The 24,657-nt window shown below is 38.7% G+C and overlaps 1 protein-coding gene across 3 annotated transcripts in view; it reads right to left on the reverse strand.

The window, feature by feature from the left end:
* The window catches only part of agpat4 (1-acylglycerol-3-phosphate O-acyltransferase 4 (lysophosphatidic acid acyltransferase, delta)), a 190,784-nt gene that overhangs the window by 118,367 nt on the left and 47,760 nt on the right, over positions 1-24,657 (reverse strand). The gene's annotated exons all lie outside the window — the stretch shown is intronic.

Here is a 24,657-nt window from a genome sequence, read left to right on the forward strand (position 1 = left end):
GTTTTTTTAAACTACCTCAATGGAGGAGGGGGAAGAGGGACACAGGTCTCTAATACCTTCAGCTCCAAGACTAAAATTTCAAACAGCTGAAAGCAAAACTAAAAACCTTGGGTCTGGTAAAGCCTGATTTCTACCCCCTTCTTTTTTGTCTCATTTTGTAAAAAAAAAACTATTTACTCTGCTTTCCATGGAACATGATTTGGGAGGTGCCAGTGTTGGACTGGTGTGTAGAAAGTTAAAAATCACAATACCAGGTTATAGTCTAACAGGTTTATTTGGAAGCATGAGCTTTCAGAACAGAGACACTGCACCAGGTTTACAACATCCCTCTTTAAGGAGGAAGAGATCAGAACAAATCCCTCTTGAAAAGGCACAAATCATCACAATGTGTAAATACTTTCAACCTCGGTGGGTACAAAAGATGGCTAATTGAAGTGCTTATAGAATGTTTTGGGACATGTTTATTAAATAGTTCTTTCTGGAGATAACCAGAAAGCAGACTATACTAGATGGGATATGAAGCAATCTGTTAAGATTGAAGATCTCTAAATAACTATAATCATATTTTACATTTAGTTTGGAGGAAGAAGGGAGTGGATCAAAGACTAGAATGGTAATTTTTTTTAAAATAAAAAGGGCAATTATGAAAAAAACTCCAAAGTGAACTGGCAAATTAGGTTAATGGTATAAGAAGTCAATAGAAATGCCATGTTAGACATTTTAAAAAGGGGATATTTCAGATAATGTTCCAATGAGAAATAAAAATTCCAAGGGTAAGTGGTTAGCTGAAAAAAAAAGTTAGATAGTATCAAAATAGAAAAAAAAAGCATATTATTGCACAAAAACAGGTGGCCAGTCTCACTATTAAACAATGCAAAAGACTAAGTCAGGGAGGGGAACAACTAGGGTAGAGAAAGCTTGCTGGAAATAATCAACAAGAGTTTCTGTAAATAACAAAAGAAGTGAACATTGCTCAGAGAGAAAAGTCTGAGAAAAACGAAAATTGAGATAGCAGATAACGAGAAATGTATTTTATAGTTATCCTCCCTTTCAGGACCAAAGTAACTTCCCAGAAATGGAAGGGGGAAGGACCCCAGAAAATTACAACCACTAGGAAAGCAATACTGAATAAATTGTTGGACCAGTTGGTTGTCAAGTCTTTTAGTTATTATCCATTTTGGCAGAAGAGAAACAGCACATCATCCAAATGGTGTGAAATTACCATGTTGCAGCAGATCTGGTAGAATCTGTGAAACAAACATTTCAAGTCTAATGATTTCTTTAGAACACAGACAGTTCTGAGGAAGGTCACAAGACCCAAAACATTAACTCAGATTTCTCTTCACAGAAGCTGCTAGACCTACTTAGCTTTTCCAGCAACTTCCGATTTGGTTTCTGATTTACAGCATCCACAGTTTTTTCGGTTTCTGTTTCACACCACATTGCATCAAATGCTGTCTTGATGGCTAGGCCATATACCTCCTCCAGTAAGCTCAGTATTTTGTGTTTGGACCAAGGCTATGGAAGTCAGGAGCTAATTCACATTGGCAGAATCCAAATGCAGCATGCCAGGTAGGTGCTGCTTTAAGTGTTGTCAATTACCCTTTGTACCAGTTGGACAACTGCTACATTGTCAGGTTGATTCCAGTTTTTCTAGTGCAGCTGCAAAACTTGCCTTGGGGTGTTAGTATTAAGACTTAAGCTTCATAACTGCCATGACAAAGATATTATAAAGGCCCAAAGGCTTCAACCATTTCTCAACAACATGGAGTGAATTTGGCTGGAGACCAGCAGTGATGCTGGGGAACCTTAGAAGGTCAAAGGGGATCATCCACTTGTAACTAGCATCAGCCAAAAATATGAAGTGCACTACCTGCGTCTTTACACTGATGCGCTGATGGTGATAATTGTGAAACCTCCAGTTAGCCATAGAGATGTACAGCACGAAAACAGACCTTTCAATCCAACTCGTCCATGCCGACTAGATATCCCAACCTAATCTAGTCCCATGTGCCAGCACCTGGCCCATATCCTTCTAAGCCCTTTCTTTCATTTACCCATCCAGATGCCTTTTTAAAAATGTTGCAATTGTACCAGCTTCCATCACTTCCTCTGGCAGCTCATTCCATACATGCACCCCTAAACCTATGCCCTCTAGTTCTGGACTCCCCCACCCCAGGGAAAAGACTTTGTCTATTTATCCTATCCATGCCCCTCATGATTTTGTAAACCTCTATAAGGTCACCCCTCAACCTCCAATGCTCTAGGGAAAACAGCCCCAGCCTATTCAACCTCTCCAGAAAGCTCAAATCCTCCAACATTTACAAGGATGTTGCCAATCTTTTCTGAACCCTTTCAAGTTTCACAACATCCTTCCCACAGTAAGGAGACCAGAATTGCACGCAACATTCCAAAAGTAGCCTAACCAACATCCTATACAGCTGCAACACAACCTCCTAACACCTTTACTCAATGCTCCAACCAATAAAGGAAAGCATACCAAACACCTTCTTCACTATCTTATCTACTTGCAACTCCCCTTTCAAGAAGCTATGAACCTGCACTCCAAGGTCTCTTTGTTCAGCAACACTCCCTAGAACCTTACCATCAAATGTACAGTCCTGCTAAGATTTGCTTTCCCAAAATGCAGCACCTGGCATTTATCTAAATTAAACTCCATCTGCCACTTCTCAGCCCATTGGCCAATCTGATCAAGATCCCATTGTAATCTGAAGTAACCTTCTTTGCTGTCCACTATAATTCCAATTTTGGTGTCAACTGCAAACTGCTAGTTGAAACAACCGTGGATTTTTGTTTAATTATCCACTGATATTGTAGCTTAAGCTCTCTTAAAAGTTTAATTATGAGCAAATGTTGACAACTGATGTGACCAAATCACCTCAAGATGTTTGTGCAGTTAGAAGATCATTTCTTAACGAGAAAGTCAAGGGCAGGAGGATAATTTGGTAGGATGAATATAAAATCACCTGGAATCTAGTCAATATAATAAATTTATGGTTGAATTGGTAGGAAGAGATACCTGGAAGGGATTGGTTCTATTCAGCGTGACCACAAAAACGACTGAATAGAAGTGGGGGAAAAAAAACAGGAAAAAAAAAGTGAACTGCGGTTCCACAAATCTTCAAAAACTTTTCCACAAGCCATTAAATTGTGCATAATTAGTTATTTATTTTCCTTACTTTTACCTCAAACTTTTGTAGGCATACCACTTCCAACATAGCCAAAAGTGAACATTTTTAAAAGATTATAAATCGGTGTTCCTTGGAGGCCCTCGAAGGAAGAAATGAAAATCTCTAACAACCTTTATCAAGTTACTTCATATTTCCTTTGTTCTACTGGTGACAGCCACAAGTTTTCAATTCTTCCTTCATACTTTTATTTACTCATTCCATAAAGCATCCTAGCAAATGTCTATTATTCTAACCTCTTAATATCCATCAATTAAAAGACATGCCTTTGCCTCGGAAAACCACTGGAATAAAAAATGAAAATATCACATCACCAACCAACAAACTGGAGATTTTAATTGAAAATTCAAATTGAAGGTTCAGCTTTGGTATGGCTATGTATTTATGAAAGAATTTTTGGTTAAATTAAGCAAGTTGAAGAAAAAGTTTAAGTCCTGCTTGAAAATGATAGCACACTCTCCAGATAGACTGACTCTCCAAAAACAATCCAGCAGAATCACATTGAGATAATGTTTCATTTTTTAAAGTTCATGTTAATTTAAATGGTTTTTGTTCTTTTAACATTGGACTTTTGGGAAAAAAAAGCATTAACTATTTTGACAAGGAGTTGCTAACTAATGTTGGTAACCTAAGGTCCTTTCATTAACAGCAGTACAGACACATGGGTAAAACAGTTTTTCTCAGGAAATCCATAAATGTGCATGTGTTGTTTTGTTATTGATACACCATTGCAGCTCAAGATAGAATCTGACTATACATAATATAATATAATATATAATATAATATATGGTTGACAACTACTTTGATTCAGATTTACAGCAGAAAAAAAAGGTGAAGTGAAGCCACCATGATTTGTTAACACATTTGATAACTGAACAGTTGTTCAATTTTGACAAAAAAAAACACAATGAGCTGGTTTGAGTGGACGATAGAAAAGAGATCACTCAATTTCTAGGGTTAACTCAGCAACTCGTTTTCCAGACAGCATCAAATACAGATCTAGGTTTTGCCCACAATTCCTTAGCTGCCTCTCCAAAACCATATGGCGGACTAGGATTCCTGATGCAGAGAAAGATGGAAGCTTTATATAAAAAAGGTATTTCTCTGTATGAATTTTAGTGTCACTAGCTCCTAATTTAATTCATCGATTAATAACTGAAGGGAGAACAGTAAGGTATTACCTGAGACTTCAGTTTCAGCTCAAATTTAGCCCTCAGCTACAAATTTCCTTCAGCCTTGCAATTCTTATTATGTCCAAATATTTTCCAGTGAGGGAGGTCACAAAGTTAAAATCCTGGAACTCCCTCCTTAAATAGCACTGTAGGTGTATTAGTTCAGGAAGGCAGTTCTCCACCTCCTCCTCAGGGTTGTTCAATATGCATATTTAATACTGGCATAGTCATCACGCATTTTCCACAAATTGAATAATCTTGGAAATAAAACAAGTCAACATTTTTTTGGGAGCAAATTAAATTCAATCTCTGGATGTTTGCTGTCGCCATAAGTTGTTTCATTACTACTTTTCTGGATCCTAATGTCACAGATTGATGAATCAGCTCCAATCACAAATAAAATTATACAGGTAAAAATACTGCAGATGATAGAAATTTGAAGTACTCAATCAGTTGATAAGCACCAGTAGAGGAGAGAAAAAAAACACTAGGGTTAAAAAGGTTTAAGTTATGAATTCAGGGTGGCACGATAGCTCAGTGGTTAGTACTGCTGCCTCAGCACCAGGGACCCAGATTCCATCCTTGGGCAACTGTCTGCATGGAGTTTGCACATTCTCCCAGTGTCTGCACGAGTTTCTTCTGGGTGCTCCAGTTTCCTCCTATAGTCCACAGATGTGATGGTTAAGTGGACTGGGCAATTTATCATAGCCAGAGTCTAGGGAAAAGGGGGCTAGATTGATTAACCCTGCTATAGTGATTAACCCTCCATGGCTATAGGGAGGGTGGGATACCTCTAGGGAGGGCTGGTGTGGACTTGATAGGCTGAATGGCCTGCTTCAACACTGAAGGGAATCCTGTGATTAGTGCTGTTTCTGTCCACAGGTGCTTCCTGCTTGGAAGAATATTTCTAGTTTTATTTTATTCCTTATGACTATCACAGAGATTAAAGTTTAATTGAATCTAGATGAATTAAATGGCAATCCTCAGGCTTTTTGCATCATTGCTATTAACTTTATTTTTCACCAGCAATTTCATAAATAACTCCCACGCCACTCGTTACTTTCAGCTTCTAAATGATGATTTTTTTAACAGAACTCAAGTATACAATTTTCTGCGTTTCAGCAAGCCTAAAAATAATTGATGAGCAAAGTATCAAATAACTGCACAGCATTAAATTCATTTTTAACTATCCAAAAATTCATATTTTTCCGTATTTAATGGGAACAGAGTCAGCTGGGATAGGACTTCAAGGAATGGATTAGAATCTGCAATTAGTCCCTTTCAGTATGACAGCAAGAATAGTGGACAGGCTCACATGATTTAACCAAATGTTTTGCAAGGTTTGTAGCTCAGGTTGAGGTTTAGGGTGTTGGTTTGCTCGCTGAGCTGTCGGTTTAGTATCCAGACGTTTCATTACTTGGCTAGGTAACATCATCAGTGGCAACCTCCAAGTGAAGCGAAGCTGTTGTCTCCTGCTTTCCATTTATAGGTTTGTCAATCTCTATGCAAGTTTAAAATCACAACACTAAATTAGAGTCCAAGGTTTATTTGAAATTACAAGCTTTCGGAGCACTGCTCCTTCATCAGGTAGCTAGTGGGGCAGGATTACAGAATTTATAGTAAAAGATCAAAGTGCCATAAAACTATTGTGATGTTATTGAACAAACCTAGATTGCTGTTAAGTCTAATCATTTAGTACGGGGATGCAGGTTTTGATTGATTAAATATGTAAATCCCAGAACTTTAAGTCACAGTCCCAAGATAAAACCTTAAGTTATCAGTATTAAAGTGACATCTCAGCTCAGACTATGCATTAATCTTTTCAGGGATAGTGGGGATGGAGAAAGAGGCAGTAGGCATCTATACTACTCTAGCTAGGCACTGAATTCAGATGCTCCTAAGGCTACCTAAAACAAGTTTTTATCCCAATACCTTGTGACGGAGAGGCAGTTAATACTATCCTTGCTGGAGACAAAACTGAAATAACATGGATAATGAAGCATTAAGAAGTGAATTGCTCTCTTTAACTTATTGCATTAATTTTATCTCATGAAATAAAAAAAAAGGAAGTCTTGTCAACAAAGACCACTTTTTAATTTAATATCCTCATGAATATAAACAGAATGGGTATATTTATGCTGTGAAAACAAGTTCTTGTATAGTTTGTATGTTTTGGTGACAAATTTTCCCCTTAGGCTATATCCTCTTATTTTTCAAAAATCATCTGAAAACACAGGCATAGGAAGCAAGATCGAAACTTGTAGCATTCTTCTGAACTAAAGTTGTCCCCAAAACTCTTTCAAACCAGTGAATCATTTTTGAAACTTAATCACTATCCTAACTTAAATATGATAACCAATCTGGAGCCCAGTTACAAGTGGAGTTCCGCAGGGATCAGTTCTGGGTCCTCTCCTGTTTGTAATTTTTATTAATGACTTGGATGAGGGAGTCGAAGGGTGGGTCAGTAAATTTGCAGATGATACGAAGATTGGTGGAGTTGTGGATAGTGAGGAGGGCTGTTGTCGGCTGCAAAGGGACTTAGATATGATGCAGAGCTGGGCTGAGGAGTGGCAGATGGAGTTCAACCCTGCCAAGTGTGAGGTTGTCCATTTTGGAAAGACAAATAAGAATGTGGAATACAGTGTTAACGGTAGGGTTCTTAGTGAGGTGGAGGAACAGAGGGATCTTGGGGTCTATGTTCATAGATCTTTGAAAGTTGCCACTCAGGTGGATAGAGCTTGTAAGAAGGCATATGGTGTATTAGCGTTCATTAGCAGAGGGATTGAATTCAAGAGTCGTGAAGTGATGTTGCAACTGTACAGTACTTTGGTTAGGCCACATTTGGAGTACTGTGTGCAGTTCTGGTTGCCTCACTTTAGGAAAGATGTGGAAGCTTTGGAGAGGGTGCAGAGAAGATTTACCATGATGTTGCCTGGAATGGAGAATAGGTCGTACGAGGATAGGTTGAGAGTGCTAGGCCTTTTCTCGTTGGAACGGCGAAGGATGAGGGGTGACTTGATAGAGGTTTAAAAGATGATCAGAGGAATAGATAGAGTAGACAGTCAGAAACTTTTTCCCCGGGTACAACAGAGTGTTACAAGGGGACATAAATTTAAGGTGAAGGGTGGAAGGTATAGGGGAGATGTCAGGGGTGGGTTCTTTACCCAGAGAGTGGTGGGAGCATGGAATGCGCTGCCTGTGGGAGTGGTAAAGTCAGAATCTTTGGTGACCTTTAAGCGGCAATTGGATAGGTACATGGATGGGTGCTTAAGCTAGGACAAATGTTCGGCACAACATCGTGGGCTCCGTAGTTGAGGCACAGTACTGGCAAGCCTTATTTCTTGTGCTGAATCTAAGAGTGTCTAATTATCAGTGATAGGCCACTGGTGAGTCTAAACAAGTACTTGTAATAAGCTACCTCTTAAGACATGATAGCAATAGGTATAAGTTATATTGACTAGTTGACCTTATGTAATTATGCCCAGTGATGACAATTCTGAACCCGTCAGAATCTCATGCAACTGCCTAGTTGGCCACCCAAAGATTGTGACATCACATTGGCAGGAGCTAAATGCAACTTCAGCATCAACTATTTCAGTCCCATTATCTTCAAAAGGGAAACCTTCCTTGTTTTGGAATCAAAAAAAGGTTGTTGTTATTTCTACCATCCACTGTTTTAAAAGCACATCCTTTAACTCCAGTGATGCTACTTTTAAATAGATGGGATAGATTTCTTCTTTAAAAATGGGAGAAATTCTGGATTGAACTATGAAATTCTTCAAAGACAATGCCAAGTAGTAACTTGTTCCAGTTGAGACATCAGGAGGTTTACATGACCAGTGTTGGGAGCATAGTTGTTTGGGAGGGCATCCTGGGCGGTGAGCCACCAGCCAATTTTAATTTTGTGCTTTGTCCCATTTCTCCAATGTTGCAAGAAAAAAAATTTTTAATGAAAAATACATTCAGGCAAGGATGTTTAAAAATTTTAAAGATACCTTCAAATTATACAATCTTCCACTGCTGAGGTTGAAATTGTCTAAAGCTCTATAGCTAACTATGTCACCTGAAATTACTGCACATTTCTAAAATTAAAATTTGCATTATTGGTTATGCAAGACTGTCCCATTATGAAGCAGGAACAGCCAGTGCATTGTATTTTCAGGTCACTTACTTTCGTGGAGGTTTCTAGGCACAGTAAATATTAAATTTCACATCTCCCAATGTGAAAGATAAACTAGTAAACTAAGCACCTGTGTACAGTACACAGATTTCAAACCAAACAGACAGGAACTGCATGCTTCCTTGTAGCAGAAAATACATTTTTAGATTACAAATTCAGCCGAAAGGATGATCTGTCAAAACTGAGAAACATTGTAAAAGTAGTAACGAATGCCTTGTTTCACTTAATATCAGCAAATTGACTTGATGTAAAAAAGTGAAGAAAGTTATATAGTTTTAATTAAATAATATAAATTTCATAGAAATGAGGGACTAGAATAAAAAGAAAGAGTGCCTTACAGAACTAAGTTGTAGTGACTGGGTGTCCTGGTTCAAAGACATGGAGCCTCTAATCTAAATCACTGCCACTCCACCACAAGACCCTTTTTGCAGGTTGAACAAGGCAAGAACATTGCAGACAGCAGCCCTGATTTGTTTAAACCAAAACAAGGAAGGAATATTCCCAGTGTTAAGGTAACTGACCTCTGTTAGTGGTAATTTGATGCTCAGCACCCTGACCAACAAGAAAAAAAAGGCTAAGGTTCCTTCTGCATGTCACTGCCCAAGTAACCCTAAAGGAAAGTGTGATGTGTGCACACCAGAAGGAAGTGGGATCAAATTTGGACATGTCACTTTAGACAAAATCTCTCAACATTCAGGATCAAATATGAAGGTTAATCACTTTGCAAGTTCAGATGCAACAGTACACTCTGTCTTAAGTCACATCTTTAGAAATAGAAAAGTAGGAGTACACCTTGAAGAACATTGATTGTAGAAAAGACCCAACAGTCTTTCCATTTGCAACTGTTTAATGGGGATTTTCACACTTAAGATGGACTGAAGCCACTCCTCCAAAATGATAGTCATACATCATACAGTAGTGCAATCTGCATTGTGCAGTTGGTGCAGAATAGTGATATAGTTTAAAAACTGCAGACTTCAAAATTGGATTTCACCTTAGGTCTGTTTGGTGCTGGGCCTTAAAGATAGCTGTGTTTGCACATGTAACACTATTGATATTATTCTAATTAGAAGAAGATATGGAGGACTACAGATGCTGAAAAGTCAGAGTTGAAGAAGTGTGGAGCTGGAAAAAGCACAGCAGGGCAAGCAGCAGAGGTGCAAAGAATCGATATTTCGAGTCATGACCTTTCATAACTCCTGATGAATGGTCCTGACCGGAAACATCAACAGTCTTGCTCCTCTGATGCTGCTTGACCCTGCTGTGCTCTTTCCAGCTAATTGGATGAAGATGGAAGCAGCGGTATGTACTTAACTGACTGCTTCTATTTTTCAACCACAAAACAATCAAGAAAAATATTGGCCTCTTTATACATATTTAAATAAATAAAAAAACTTTCAAAAACACTACATAATATAAAATTGTAAAGAAGTTGTATTATTTGAGAGAACAATTTGATTGGGAACATGTTAAATGTCCTTCATTGGCGAGGCCACAACAGGAATCTCTAAAAAAAAGTCACAAACTTACATGCAGATAGTTTATGAATAATACAAGATTGAAGTCTTCATAGAAATTGATCATAGAAACAACACTAGTGATGGATCAGTGAAGGAAACAATCATTTCCCTGCTTGCTTTAAAGTCCTGCAGATTCTTCCTTTACAGTTAAATATCTAATTCCTTGTTGAATTCTTCAATTGAACTGCCTCCATCTTACCCAGGCAGTGCGTTCAAGATCCTAATCACTCACTGCATGAGAATTTCTCATGGTGTTGTTACTTCCTTTGACTGACTGAGAACCAGGGTATAGATTTAACACTCCTTCCAACAACTTGGACAATTTCTTATTACGCTCATGATTTTGAATACATCAAAATCTTTTAAGGAAAAAGAAAAAAAAAGTGTACCAACTTCTCTACTCCATTTACAGCTTCCTTCTATTGTCCTGCATTGTATGCTGACCAGAATACAATTCAGCTTGTGAACAACCCAGGGACTGCCTGTAGTCTTATGCGCTGTAACACCTTCACATCCTTCCTACAGTATCATGTCCAGAACTGAAACCAAACCAGTGTTTTATCCACATTTAATACAACCACATTGCTTTATGTGCTTAGTATCCTCTAGTAAAGCCTGGAATACTGCCTGCTGTATTCCCCAGAGGGCAGTAGAGGCCCACTCTCTGGATTCATTTAAGAAAGAGTTGGATAGAGCTCTCAAAAGATAGTGGAATCAAGGGTTATGGTGATAAGGCAGGAACAGGATACTGATTAGGAATGATCAGCCATGATTATATTGAATGGCGGTGCAGGCTTGAAGAGCTGAATGGCCTACTCCTGCACCTATTGAGAAAGAAGTTAATACAAAACAGCCCTACTGCCTTACATGACTTTTGCACATATATAAAATCGGGTCTCCTTGCACCTGCAACCACTTTAAAATTATAACTTTTCAATTACAATAGTCTCTGCATTCTTCTCACTAGACTGAATCATTTCACACTCTTTTGCATTAAAAATTTCACCTGTCATTTGACTACCCATTCTAGAACCTGTCTAGGTCCTTCTGAAGTTTTACACCATCCTTGCAGTTCCAATACTTCCAAGTTTTGAAGTTTTGAAATGGTGTCCCATTTACCAAGGTGATTGGATACCTTGGGGTGAAGAGGAGGTATAAACATGAATCCCTGCAGAGCTCTACCATAAAACTTTTCCAGTCTAATAAATCTCCATTAACCACTTTCCTGTCACTCAACCAATTTTTGTATCCAGGTTGTCAATCTTTTATAAAAAAGTTCTAGCTTTTCTCATCTATTGTGCAGCAAAATGCTTTTCTTGATGTTCCGTCGGGGAGAATTCCTCAGATGAATGAAAGCAGAAGCAGACCATTTGACACCTCAAGCCTCCTCTGCAGTTTGTTAAAATTACTGATGGTGATGGCTCAGTATTGTTTGTGTTACATGTTAATTATTTAGCCTTAAATATGGAAGGCATGATTAGAAAGGTTGCAGAATACACAAAAGACAGGTAGTTGATACTGTAAAAGGATGGCTGTAAATGAAGGATGGTATTAGTCATTTGGTTGAGTGGGTAAAAAAAAGTGCACATTTATTTGGGAAAAGGTAAATAAAACAAAGGAATACAGAATAATGGAGGGTAATGTTAGTATCCAGGGCAGCGCAGTGGCAAGAACTGCCGCCTCACAGCGCCAGAGACCCAGGTTCAATTCCCGCCTCAGGCGACTGACTGTGTGGAGTTTGCACATTCTCCCAGTGTCTGCGTGGGTTTCCTCTGGGTGCTCCAGTTTCCTCCCACAGTCCAAACTGTGCAGGTTAGGTAAACTGGCCAAGCTAAATTGCCCGTAGTGTTAGGTGAAGGGGTAAATGTAGGGGAATGGGTCTGGGTGGGTTGCGCTTCGACACGTCGGTGTGGACATATTGGGCCGAAGGGCCTGTTTCCACACTAACTAATCTAATATCATATCCAAGGTATGTTTTTTTTTTAAATCTATGTCCACAGTTCCTGAACATAACAGAGCAAATAGATAAGGAGATAAAAAAGGAGGAATGTGGAATGATTTACTTCATTGAGCAAGTATTAAAATACTAAAAAAAAGATAAGTGGAACTGTACAGGACATTAGTTAGGCTACACCTGTGGTTTTACATACACTGATATCCGATGCTAAAAACAGAGGAGATTTAGAAGAATGTTACCAGGCTTTGAAAATTTGTAACTATGGAAGTAAGATTGGAAATGCCAAATGCTGGGAAGTGTAATTAGAAGGGGCAGTTCATTTATTCAGGTGGCACAGGCACAATGAACTGAATGGCCTCGGTGTTTAATTTGTGGTTTTATAATCCATTTGTGTTACAAAGCACATTCTTATCTTTACCTGGTTTGGTTTGATTTTCTCTTGTCTAGTATGATTATCCCTACTGTGAAAATATTAAATTACGTTGTTCCACTGCCTGAGGGAAGCCTTCAAAATTCTTCTCATCGCTGCAGTGAAAAATGTGACCCCCAATTTTAAGACAGTGTCCCCTAGTTCTGGGCCATTTTCCTGTCCCCCTTGTTAACAGCATTTAGCACGTCACTTCAAAAAAAAAAAGTCACCCCTCATTCTAAACCCTACTTGGAAACAAAAACCCAGTTTAATCAGAACTATCCTGATATGATACCTATACACTAAGTTTATGTGTAAAGGCCTAGAATACCTAAATTTGTCTGCAACTCAATGCCTGTTTCTCTCTTACAGAAGTCCAGTTTTCATTCTTTAAGAAGTCACATTCATTACAATTCATGCCATTAAAGAAAAATCAAGTGTTAATTGTAATAAAAACAAATGCAAAAATAATTTGATTGCACTAATAGCTAAAGCAGCAAAAAGAATTAATTTAAAAATCAGAGAGGATATTTGGCAAGCGAAAAATTTGGTCTTCTGTTGCTCACTCCACCTATCTCCATGCTGGCATGTAGCCCAGGCCATGCTATTCTTTGAGCAGAGCAGCACTCGAGCTGCTTCTCCTCAGCCATGACACAGTCAATGGGAACCTTACTTCTGGGTCAGAGGACATAGGCCAGATTTTCACTCGAGCTAGATAACCTGAAATTGGGAAATTCTCTGGTTTGATACACATGCCTCTGGGGGAAAAAAAGCCCATTTTATACTCCTTATCTGCTCTTTGTGAAGATTTCAGAGTCTCTCTCCCAGGCCCTTGCTGCAGCGAAAACGGGATCTGTGAAACCAGTCGAATTCAAGTGGCTCGGCTGACTGTGCTTTTCATAATACATAGTCAGAAGTTACATGACACCAGATTATAGTCCAATAGGTTTATTTGAAATCACAAACTTTCAGGGTGCTGCTCCTTCATCACTTCACCCAACGAGGGAGCAGAATGCCAAAATCTCGTGATTTCAAATAAACCTGTTGGACTATAATCTGGTGTTGTGTAACTTCTGACTTTGTCCACCCCAGTTGAACACTGGCACCTTCATATCCATACCTCACAAGCAAACATAAAAGTCTGTTTCCCACTTCAACAGATTTTAAGACCCATCCCATGATCTTTAAAAAGAATCCTAGATTATTCCACAACTCAAAAAAGAAGGTCCAGACCCATGAGTTCAAATCCTACTCGACTCAAGATTCAGGATCCCACTCCAGCTATTAAGGAATGCTGCAATGTTATAGACATTTCTTTTGGTTCAGATGTTACTCCATGGCCCATCTGCCCTGATCAGTGTAAGAGGTACGGCACTATTTTGAATCAATAGCCAAAGAGTTCTTCCTAGTTTCCTGATCAATATTTAAATTTGAAGCAAAACAAAAAAACAAAATCACTAACCGATAATAACACAATGTCCAGATAATGAGATTAGCTGCAACCTTTCCCCAAATTGCAATAGTGCACTTCAATAGGACTCTTGTTGAAAAGCACTTTGGGGATGTACCAAATGCAAGTTCTTTCTTAACCAACACAATAAAATTTTTGAATTACTTTCTTGAGGTCTGACCCTTTCCACTGCACAGTTTAAAAATCACTATCCACAAATTGCACCCATTCACTTGAATCTAAAAACTTTGCATCTGGTATAAGTCAGTATATTTGAAATAGCCTTGCACCTCATTCTGGCAAGCGTTATGCGAGTGAACAGCCTGCTTGCCAGAATGAGGTGCAAGGCTACTTCAAATATATTGACTTATACCAGATGAAAAGTTTTTAGATTCAAGTGAATGGGTGCAATTTGTAGATAGTGATTTTTAAACTGTGCAGTGGAAAGGGTCAGATCTCAAGAAACTAATTCAAAAATTTTATTGCGTTGGTACCCTACTATCCTTCCCAACTACAGCTTGACTGCCTATTGTCAATAACAGTCAGATGCAGAGCTGCAAACTGAATTTCTCCCCCGTATTGTAAACATCACACTTAGTATTTCTAAAATGATTTTAAAAAGTGCAAGATTTAGCTAAATCACGATATCAAATTGTACATCTGCCAATATTCACAAAAAAGGGACAAATATTGATGATCAATGTGGAAGAGAAAAATAAATTATGCTGCCATGGTAATTGGCATACAGTCAGAGATGTACAGCATGGAAACAGACCCTTCAGTCCAACCCATCCAGGCCGACCAGATATCCCAACCCCATCTTTCCGATAGGAAGGAGACCAGAATTGCACGCAAATAGCCGCAACATGACCTCCCAACTCCTGTACTCAATAATCTGACCAATAAAAGCATACCAAACGCCTTCTTCACTGTCCTATCTACCAGCGACTCCACTTTCAAGGAGCTATGACCTGCACTCCAAGGTCTCTGTTCAGCAACACTCCCTAGGACCTTACCATTAAATGTACAAGTCCTGCTAAGATTTGCTTTCCCAAAATGAAGCACCTCGCATTTATCTGAATTAAACTCCATCTGCCACTTCTCAGCCCATTGGCCCATCTGGTCCAGATCCTGTTGTAATCGGAGGTAACACTCTTTGCTGTCCACAAAACCCAATCAAATTTGAGAGAGATGATTTCCCACGCACAAAGCCACGTTGACTATCCCGAATCAGTCCTTGCCTTTCTAAATAAATGTATATCCTGTCCCTCAGGATTCCCTCCAACAACTTGCCCACCACCAACATCAGGCTCACCGGTCTATAGTTCCCTGGCTTGTCCTTACCACCCTTCTTAAACAGTGGCATCACACTTGCCAATCTCCAGTCTTCCAGCACCTCACTTATGACTATCGATGATACAAATATCTTAGCAAAACACCCAGCAATCACTTGTCTAGCTTCCCACACAGAGTTCAAGTACATCTGATCAGGTCCTAAGGATTTATCCACTTTTGTGCGTTTCAAAACATCCAGCACTTCCTCCTCTGTAATATGGACATTTTGCAAGATGTCACCGTCTATTTCCCTAGTCTATATCTTCCATATCCCTTTCCACATTAAATACTGATGCAAAATACACATTTATTATCTCCCCCATTTTCTGCAGCTCCACACAAAGGCCACCTTGCTGATCATTGAGGGGTCCTTTCTCTCCCTAGTTACCTTTTTGTCCTTAATGTATTTGTAAAAACTCTTTGGGTTCTCCTTAATTCTATTTGCCAAAGCATCTTTTGTGTCAAGATGCCACTCATCCACAGACAATGTATGCTTCAAAATCAGTAGCCTCCAGACATCATGGAAATGTGATAGAATGAACCAGACACACATCACACCACAAATATTTAAAGTGTCAGCAAATACCAGATTCCCACAGAAGAGCAGAGGGACATTCCAATCCCTGTTGAAACATTCTTATACTAGTGTTGTGCATGCATGTAGGAAATTAGAAAAACAACAACTAGTACTGAGATTCATATGCTGTACAATTTCTCAAGATCTCAAATCAGAATTTTTGAACAATTCGGTATTCATCAGTAAAGCAACCTATGCAGTCAAATTCCTCTTTTTGGAAATATAGTTTCTCACTTCCAACTTTCACCCACCTTTTTCTGAAAGGAAGGATTTAAACTGGGGTATTGCACAACAATTCTACACTCTTTCTAGAGTGTAAAACAGGAATAATAGCAGTTTATACATCCAAGGAAAAGTGCAATAGGAGGCCAGTACGGTTTTAATCTGATGTCTATCTAGAACGTCACACATCCTAGCAGTAATTCCTATAGCCCCACCTCAACAAAACAAAAAAAAAATGGCACAGGAACACAAGCAATCAGTTGGCTATTCAGCCCTGAAGCCTACTTCACTATTCAATTAAATCTGCACTTCAATATGCCAATGATAGTTAAAGAAAAATAATCTGTGTAAAATTTTTAAAGTATGACACTTTGATCAGATTTTCATGACATAGCCATGGTGTCCTTTTAAACATCTGGTTTATTTTTCACTGACAAATAGGCATGGAATTAAAATCTCAAAAAGAAAAAAAAAAATCATTCGATGCAACATTTCTCTTGGAAATTAATTGAAATACCTTGACTCCATCAAAATAGCCAGTGAGGAAGATGTTCCACTCATTTTGACATGGCTATTACTGAAGGTGGTGATTAGGTTGCAAGGATAATCTTCCTGAATATGCTCACTGACACATATGGTAGTAATGCAGGAAACCAATGCAAGTTCACACTGGAAGACTGTTAGCTTTGTGTTCCACAGGTGGCAGACAAGGCTCTATTCCAAAATTTCCTGATGCCCATACAAGCAAGAATCTCGTCCTGTCCATATTCAGGAATACAATCAGCTGAGCAAAGCAATTAAATAGGCAACTTACGACTTATTGAAGTTTTTGCTCCCCCACTCAGCAAGCAAACTGAAAAAGGAGTCGTGCATTTAATGTCCAAGTTTCCTTCATGATGTTGTTGTTACCCACTCTGTCACTCTTCTACATACAAAGAGAACACTGCATTCTTCCAACTCTAGACTCTTATACATTGAAGAGAGTTTTAAATCAACCCACAATGGGTGCTTGTGCCTTCAACCTTAGCTCTGGAATTCACTCTTACTACCTTGCAACCCACTGCCCATCTTTCAAAAGACTAGTACTAGTCCTGTGGCAATACCACGACTCTGCATTACCATTTGCCCACTCAATGATAAAGTTTTTTTTTGCATTCTAGAATTGAATGCAAAAAAAAAAACACTTTATCATTGAGTGGGCAAGTGGTAATGCAGTCATTAGTCAAATAGTTCCAGCATAATGTCATAATTGATTTTAGTTGATAAAAATCAAATCTAGTGCTGTTTAGCAGGGTGACACTTCCACAAAGTTCTTCCACAAAGAAGGATAAAATGTGACACACCACCTATTCAGAGGAAGGTCTCTCTCCTCCTAATACTGAATGCACAAAGCAAGAATTAATTTTTAAAAAAAAAAAGAGGAATAATCAGAATGAGTTACAGAATCACGTAGAAGTGACTGTCAAAAACAAAATAAACATTTTAGATTTTATAACACAATTTGGTTAGCACCACTTTTGTCATCCAACATTTTTCATATACGTTTTATATATTGCAGGCTGGAAAGGATTGGCCCTCTTTAAGAAGGTTTTAAAAATTATTAGCATAGAACAGAAGCCTAATGAGTGAAAAGTTGTGGTCAACTAGAGAATTATATGCATATATCATTCAAAACTAAATAGACAAGCCAAAACCACAAAAAGAAATAAATTACTTGTAACTATTACAGAACCATGAAAGTAGGTTGACAAGGATTGTGACCTGAATTTTTGAAGGGTACAGGACATTCAGGAAGGAGGCTAAGACAAAAAAAAAAAGTGGAAAGGTGGCTCTGTTAGTTAATGATATTAGCACATGAGAGAGAGAAGGATGAACTATATTCTGGAAACCACAATGTGCAAACAGTTTGGGTAAAGAAGGGAAATTATAGAGTGCAAGCAATTGTGATAGGGGACTCTCTAGTCAGAGGCACAGACAGATGTTTGCACAGCGAGCAGTGATACATCAGAATGGTGTGTTGCCTCCCTGCTGCCAGGATCAAGGATATCTCAGAGGGTGCAGAATGTTCTCAAAAGGGGAGAAGTACCAGCAGGAAGTTATTGTACACATTGGAACTAACATCAAAAAAAAAGAGGAAAAAAAGAGGAGATTCTGAAAGGAGAATATAGAAAGTTAGGCAGGAATTTAAAATAGGTCAGAGGATAGTAATATCTGGATTATTCCAGGTGCTACATGCTAGTGAGATGAGGAATAGGGGATAGAGTGGATGATTGTATGGCTGAGGAGCTGATGCAGGGGAGAGGAGTTCATATTTTTGGATCATTGTCACTTCTCCCACAGAAGATTCCAATAACGACAGATTGCACATGAATCGGAATGGGACTTATAAAATGGCAGGGAGACTGGCTAAAGCTGCTCAAGAGGATTTAAATTAGTAAGATGGGGGCTGGGACCCGGGAGATAGTGAGAAAAAGAGGTCAATCGGAGACTGGTATAATTGAGAAAGAGAGCAAGTAAAACAGTCAGGGCAGGCAGGAACAGAGCAGAGAAAGGTAGGACTGATAAATTAAACTGCATTTACTTCAATGCAAGAGGCCTAACAGGGAAGGTGGATGAACTCAGGGCATGGTTAGAGAACATGGGACTGGGAAATCATAGCAATTATAGAAACTTGGCTCAGGGATGGACAGGACTGGCAGCCTGGTGTTCCAGGATACAAATGCTATAGGAAGGATAAAGGGGGCAATGGCATTTTTGATAAGTACAGCAGTACAGGTGAATTGGCCATGCTAAATTGCCCATAGTGTTAAATGCAGGGGTAAGTGTAGGGGAATGGGTCTGGGTGGGTTGTGCTTCGGCGGATCGGTGTGGACTTGTTGGGCCGAAGGGCCTGTTTCCACACTGTAAGTCATCTAATCCAATCTAATTCAGGGAGGACATTCTTGGGAATACATCCAGTGAAGTTGTTTGGGTGGAACAAAGAAATAAGAAAGGGATAATCACCTTTCTAGGATTGTATTATATGGAACCCCTAATAGTCAGTGAGAAATTGAGAAACATTTGTAAGGAGATTTCAGTTACGTGTAAGAATAATAGGGTGGTTATGGTAGGGGATTTTAACTTTCCAAATCTAAACTAGAACTGCCAGTGTGTTAAGGATTTAGATGGACAGGAATTTGTTAAGTGTGTACAAGACAATATTCTGATTCAGTATGTGGATGTACCTACTAGAGAAGGTGCAAAACTTGACTAACACTTGGGAAATAAGGCAGGGCAGGTGACGGAGGTGTCAGTGGGGAAACACTTTAGGGCCAGCGACCATAATTCTATTAGATTTAAAATAGTGATGGAAAAGGATAGACCGGATCTAAAAGTTGAAGTTCTAAATTAACCTTCCTCCAATTTAAATGGTAGTAGGCAAGAACTTTCAAAAGCTGACTGAGGGCAGATGTTCACAGGTAAAGAAATGGCCGGGAAATGGGAACTCTTCAAAAGATGAGATAAGAGACCAGATATAATATGCTCCTGTTAGGGTTAAAAGGAAAGGCTAGTAGTTGTAGGGAATGTTAGATGACTAGAGAATTGATTTTTTAAAAAGAAGGAAGCATACGTCAGGCATAGACACCAGAGATTTGTGAATCATCCTTAAGAGTATAAAAGGCAATAGGAGTAAGAGGGAAATCAGGAGGCCAAAAAAAAAAAGGATCATGGTGATGGTGGAGGGTTGTTTTTCAGACTGGAGGCCTGTGACTAGTGGTGCGCCACAAGGATAAGTGCTGGGTCCACTAATTTGTCATTTACATAAATAATTTGGATGTGAACATAAGAGGCATACTTAGTAAGTTTGTAGATGACACCAAATTGGAGGTGTGGTGGACAGTGAAGAAGGTTACATCAGAGTACAATGGGATCTTAATGAGATGGACCAATGGGATGATGAGTGGTAGATGGAGTTTAATTTAGATAAATGCCAGGTCCTGCGTTTTGGAAAGGTAAATCAGAGCAGGACTTATACACTTAGTGGTAAGGTCCTGGGCAGTGTTACTGAAAAATAAAAAGAGACCTTGGAGTGCAGGTTCATAGTTTCTTGAAAATAGTCACAGGTAGATAGGATATTTGAAGAAAGTGTTTGGTATATTTTCCATTATTGGTCAGAATATTGAGTATAAGAGTTGGGAGTTGCAGCTGTACAGGATATGGTTAGGCCACTTTTGGAATATTGCATGCAATTCTGGTCTTCTCCCTATTGGAAGAATATTGTGAAACTTGAAAGGGTTCAGAAAAGATTTACAAGGATGTTGCCAGGGTGGGAAGGATTTGAACTAGCGGGAGAGGCCGAATAGGCTGAGGCTGTTTTCCCTGGAGCATCGGAGGCTGAGGGGTGACCTTATGAAAATCATGAGGGGCATGGATAGGATAGAAATAGACAAGGTATTTTCCTTGGAGTGGAGAATCCAAAAATAGAGGGCATAGGTGCAGGGTGAGGAGAAAAAAAATATTAAAAAGGGACCTAAGGGGCAACTTTTTCCACACAGAGGGTTGTGCATGCATGGAATGAGTTGCCAGAGGAAGTGGTAGAGGCTGGTACAGTTACAACATTTAAAAGGCATCTGGATGGGTACATGATTAGGAAGGGTTTACAGGGATATGGGCCAAGTGCTGGTAAATGGGACTAGATTAGTTTAGTACATCTGGTCAGTATGGACAAGTTGGACCGAAGGGTCTGTTTCCATGCTATATATCTCTATGACTAAGTGAATTTATAGCAGTGATGTAAAAGTCCCCTAAGGTAGAATGAAGTCCATGAATAGGAAAGGATTAATGGGATATGGGCCAAATGCAGGCGTGACCAGTTTAGCTTGGGAACATTGTCAGCATGGACTAGTTAGACTGAAGGGTCCATTTCCATGCTGTATTACTATGATTTCTATTGTATAAATATAATAGAGAATTATCAAAGTTTGAGAGAAAGACTTGGCAATAATAATGAGTGATATTAATCTAAACAGACTGGGGAAACCAAAAAGGAAAGGGAAGCCTACATGAGTTCATTAGGATGTTTACAGGATATATTCTTAGAACAGTATGATCTAAATCACAACCAGACAGCAGAATATATTCAAAATAATTCTGTCAGATCTTATTGCCCAATGATCATGTAGTAAAGGCACTCATTAGGTAGAAGCAACCATAAAAGGATCGAATTTTATACAGTTTGAGGGAGAGAGGAGGGAGTCTGAAACTACTGATTTAAATCTTAGTTAACGGTGGTTGTGAAAACAAAAGACAGCTATAGTGAATTTGCTAATTGCATTAGAGGATATGTCAATATAGATGCAATAACAAATATTTAATAGGATTTAGATTTAGATTACATTACATTACAGTGTGGAAACAGGCCCTTTGGCCCAACAAGTCCACACCAACCTGCCGAAGCACAACCCACCCATATCCCTACATTTGCCCCTTACTTAACACTACAGGCAATTTAGCATGGCCAATTCACCTGACCTGCACATCTTTGGACTGTGGGAGGAAACCGGAGCACCCGGAGGAAACCCACGCAGACACGGGGAGTTCATGCAAACTCCACAGTCAGTCGCCTGAGGCGGGAACTGAACCCGGGTCTCTGGCGCTGTGAGGCAGCAGTACTAACCACTGTGCCACCGTGCCGCACACAAATATTTCAGAATATCTAAAAATAGATACATTCTAATGAGTAAGCAGAAGTAAGACACACACCCACTATTAGTGGTTAACTAGAAACATTAAAAGATAGTGTTAAACACAAAGTCAGATGGCATACTAGTCAGAAGTTAATAAAGGAGTGAGAAATTAAGAAATGAAAAAGCTAGGCATGAACTATAAAAATTAAGTTTGTCCTTCCTTTTAAAAAAAAAAGAACAGAGAACTTCATAAAATGGGTTTTGGTCCTGTACTAATTTTCTCGATGCACTTTTGAATGGAAAATAAGTTGGCAAATGAATTGAACAGATATTTTGCACTGGAAACAAGTAAAATCCAGAAAGAGATACAAGGGAGAGACAAAAAAAAACGAAAAAAGATACAAATCACCAGTGAATTGGTATGGAGTAAGTTTGGAGTTATAGCAGGCTGTCAAATACCTGGATTTTGATGGATCCCTTCCCAGTGTTCAAAGTAGTGATTGGTGTCCAGTGAGGTGGCTGATAGAGTTTTAATTTTCCAAACCTCACTTGATTTGGTGAAGAATTTCCCATTAGTTTGGAAGATAGCAAATGTAACTTCATTATTCAAAAAAAAAGACTGAAAACAAGAAATTACAAGCTATTGAGCTTAATGTGCCATAAAGATGATGTCAAACATGCCCCTATAAGCACAGCCCTAAGAAAAACTGAAGATAAATCGGAGTCAGCATGGTTTTGTGAAAACGAATCATGGTTAACCAATCTGTAGAGGTATAAAGTAGTATGTGCTGTTGATAGAGGGGAACCAATGAATTGAATATACTTAAGATTTCCAGAAGACATTTGATGAAAGGTACCATATCAAAAACGTAGAACAATAAAAATTCAGGGTGTAGAGGCAACATATTGGCATAATAGATATCAGCTGCTTCGTAGAAAACAGAGGTAGCATAATGGTCTTTTTTCAGATTGTCAAGATGTACGGTGTGGTGTGCCACAGAGATTGAAGCTAGGACCTTAACTGTTTACAATTTGTATGAGTGAGTCATATGAAAGTATGCTTGCAAAATTTACCAATGATAAAGATAAGTAGGAAATTAAAGTTCTGCAAGTGATGCAAGGAGACTAATGAAAAGATATAGATTAAATAGGTGAATAAAAGTATCAAAAATGCAATATCATGCGGGAAAAATGTGAAACTGTCCTTGTGGCCAGGAAACAAGAAAGCTCCTCGAACATAACATTTATTCCAAGAGGTATTAAGTTAGGAGGAGGAGGTTATGCTTCACTTATACAGGACACTGTTAACACCACACTGGAGCACTGGTGTACTGTACTGCCACCTTAAAAAGGAACAATATTAAAAACAGGAGGTACTTCAGAGGAGATTTACTAGACAAATACCTGAAAATGGATAGGTCACCTGGAGGGAAAAACTGGATAGGAGAGGCTTATTCTTCTAAACTCCAGCAAATATAAGAGGTGACTTAATTGAAAGACTCAAGAAGCATCTTGACAAGTTGGATGTCAAAAGGATGTTTTTTTTCTTATGAGTATCAAGAATTACAGTCACTGTTTAAAAACCAGTGTTGTCCATTTAAAAACACAGGTGAAGTGAATTTTCTGAAAAAGCAGTGAAATCAAAGTCTGAGTATTAAGGCAAAGGTGAATAGATTTTTGTTAAGCAAGGGGTTGAAAGGTTATCATAGCTGAGCAGGAATACAGATTTGATGTTACAATCAAATCAGCCATCATGTCATTGAATGGAGGAGCATGCTCAAGAGGTTGAATAGTGTACACCTACTTGTTCATAAGTATGCAAAGCAAGGGGGAAGGGGTGTTTGATGGGAAAGATTTTGTTCAACATCTCTGTTGGATGGTGTTTGTTCAAAGTTATAAATTTAAAGGGATTAGCCTCCATGTTCTAGCTAAGGATGAGGATGATTTGGACATTAATGTTCATTGACTGGATTTGTGCATGAAACCAATCAAAGACACTGACAATAACTTTATATTAGGAGATCACCATTTTATTTCTGTTTAATACTATTGACAGAAAGATTTTGTACATTACATTAATTTCTATGGGAAATTGCATTATTTCTCTTGTCAAGCAATTTATTTTTGATTCTATAATGGCAGAGTTCAGGAGTATCAAACATGTTGGAATTCAGAGCCTGGATTTAAAAGCAGTGTTCAGCATGTTCACCAGGAAGTGGAGCTTGCCTGGGTAATAACAAGCGAAAGGTATTTCATCTATTCATTTTGTTTATGCTGACTTAAAGCCGTTCCAATAGGATACCATACTATTCAGAAATTAGTAGTAGTAACACAGGGTGAGAGAGATATGAAATAATGTAAATGATTCAAGTTTCACAGGATTCTAAATCAGAGAATCACATCATTCATTTATACCTCTTCCACTCTTCAGTCTTGGCTCAGGATTTGTCTCTAGGTTAGAAGGTTCAGTTCAGAGTCTTGAGCACAAAACCTACATTGACATCCAATAAAGGGAAATGCTGCGCTGGGGAGTCAAGTTCCAAATAAGACACTAAACTATCTGCCCTCAGGTAGGAATGAGATTTCAAGAACTACAAAATGCAGAGGAGTTCTGTTACTATTCTGGCAAATAATGATCCCTCAAAACAACATATACATTAAAAACTCAATTAAAATTTATTCAATTGATGACTGTGACCTTGCTGCGTGCAGTGTGTTTCTTACTTCAGGATAGTCTGAGTGCAGCATATTGACTATCAATTTTATTCAGAGGAATTGAAAAGCAATGCCTGAATACAAGTTCTTGGTGCTCTGGGTCAGAAGGTCCAGATTCAAGTCCATTCCACTCCTAGAAGGGGGTCATTTAAAAATAAAAACTGTCCAGACATGTTTTATTATTAAATGATAATTCATTCTATCCCACTGTTTTGCTCTTAACAAGCCACAATCTAGACAACATG

This window comes from Chiloscyllium plagiosum, unplaced genomic scaffold, assembly GCF_037043375.1.
Source record: "Chiloscyllium plagiosum isolate Xiang-an unplaced genomic scaffold, Cpla_swu_hap1 HiC_scaffold_10, whole genome shotgun sequence".
NCBI classification, from domain to species: Eukaryota; Metazoa; Chordata; class Chondrichthyes; order Orectolobiformes; family Hemiscylliidae; genus Chiloscyllium; species Chiloscyllium plagiosum.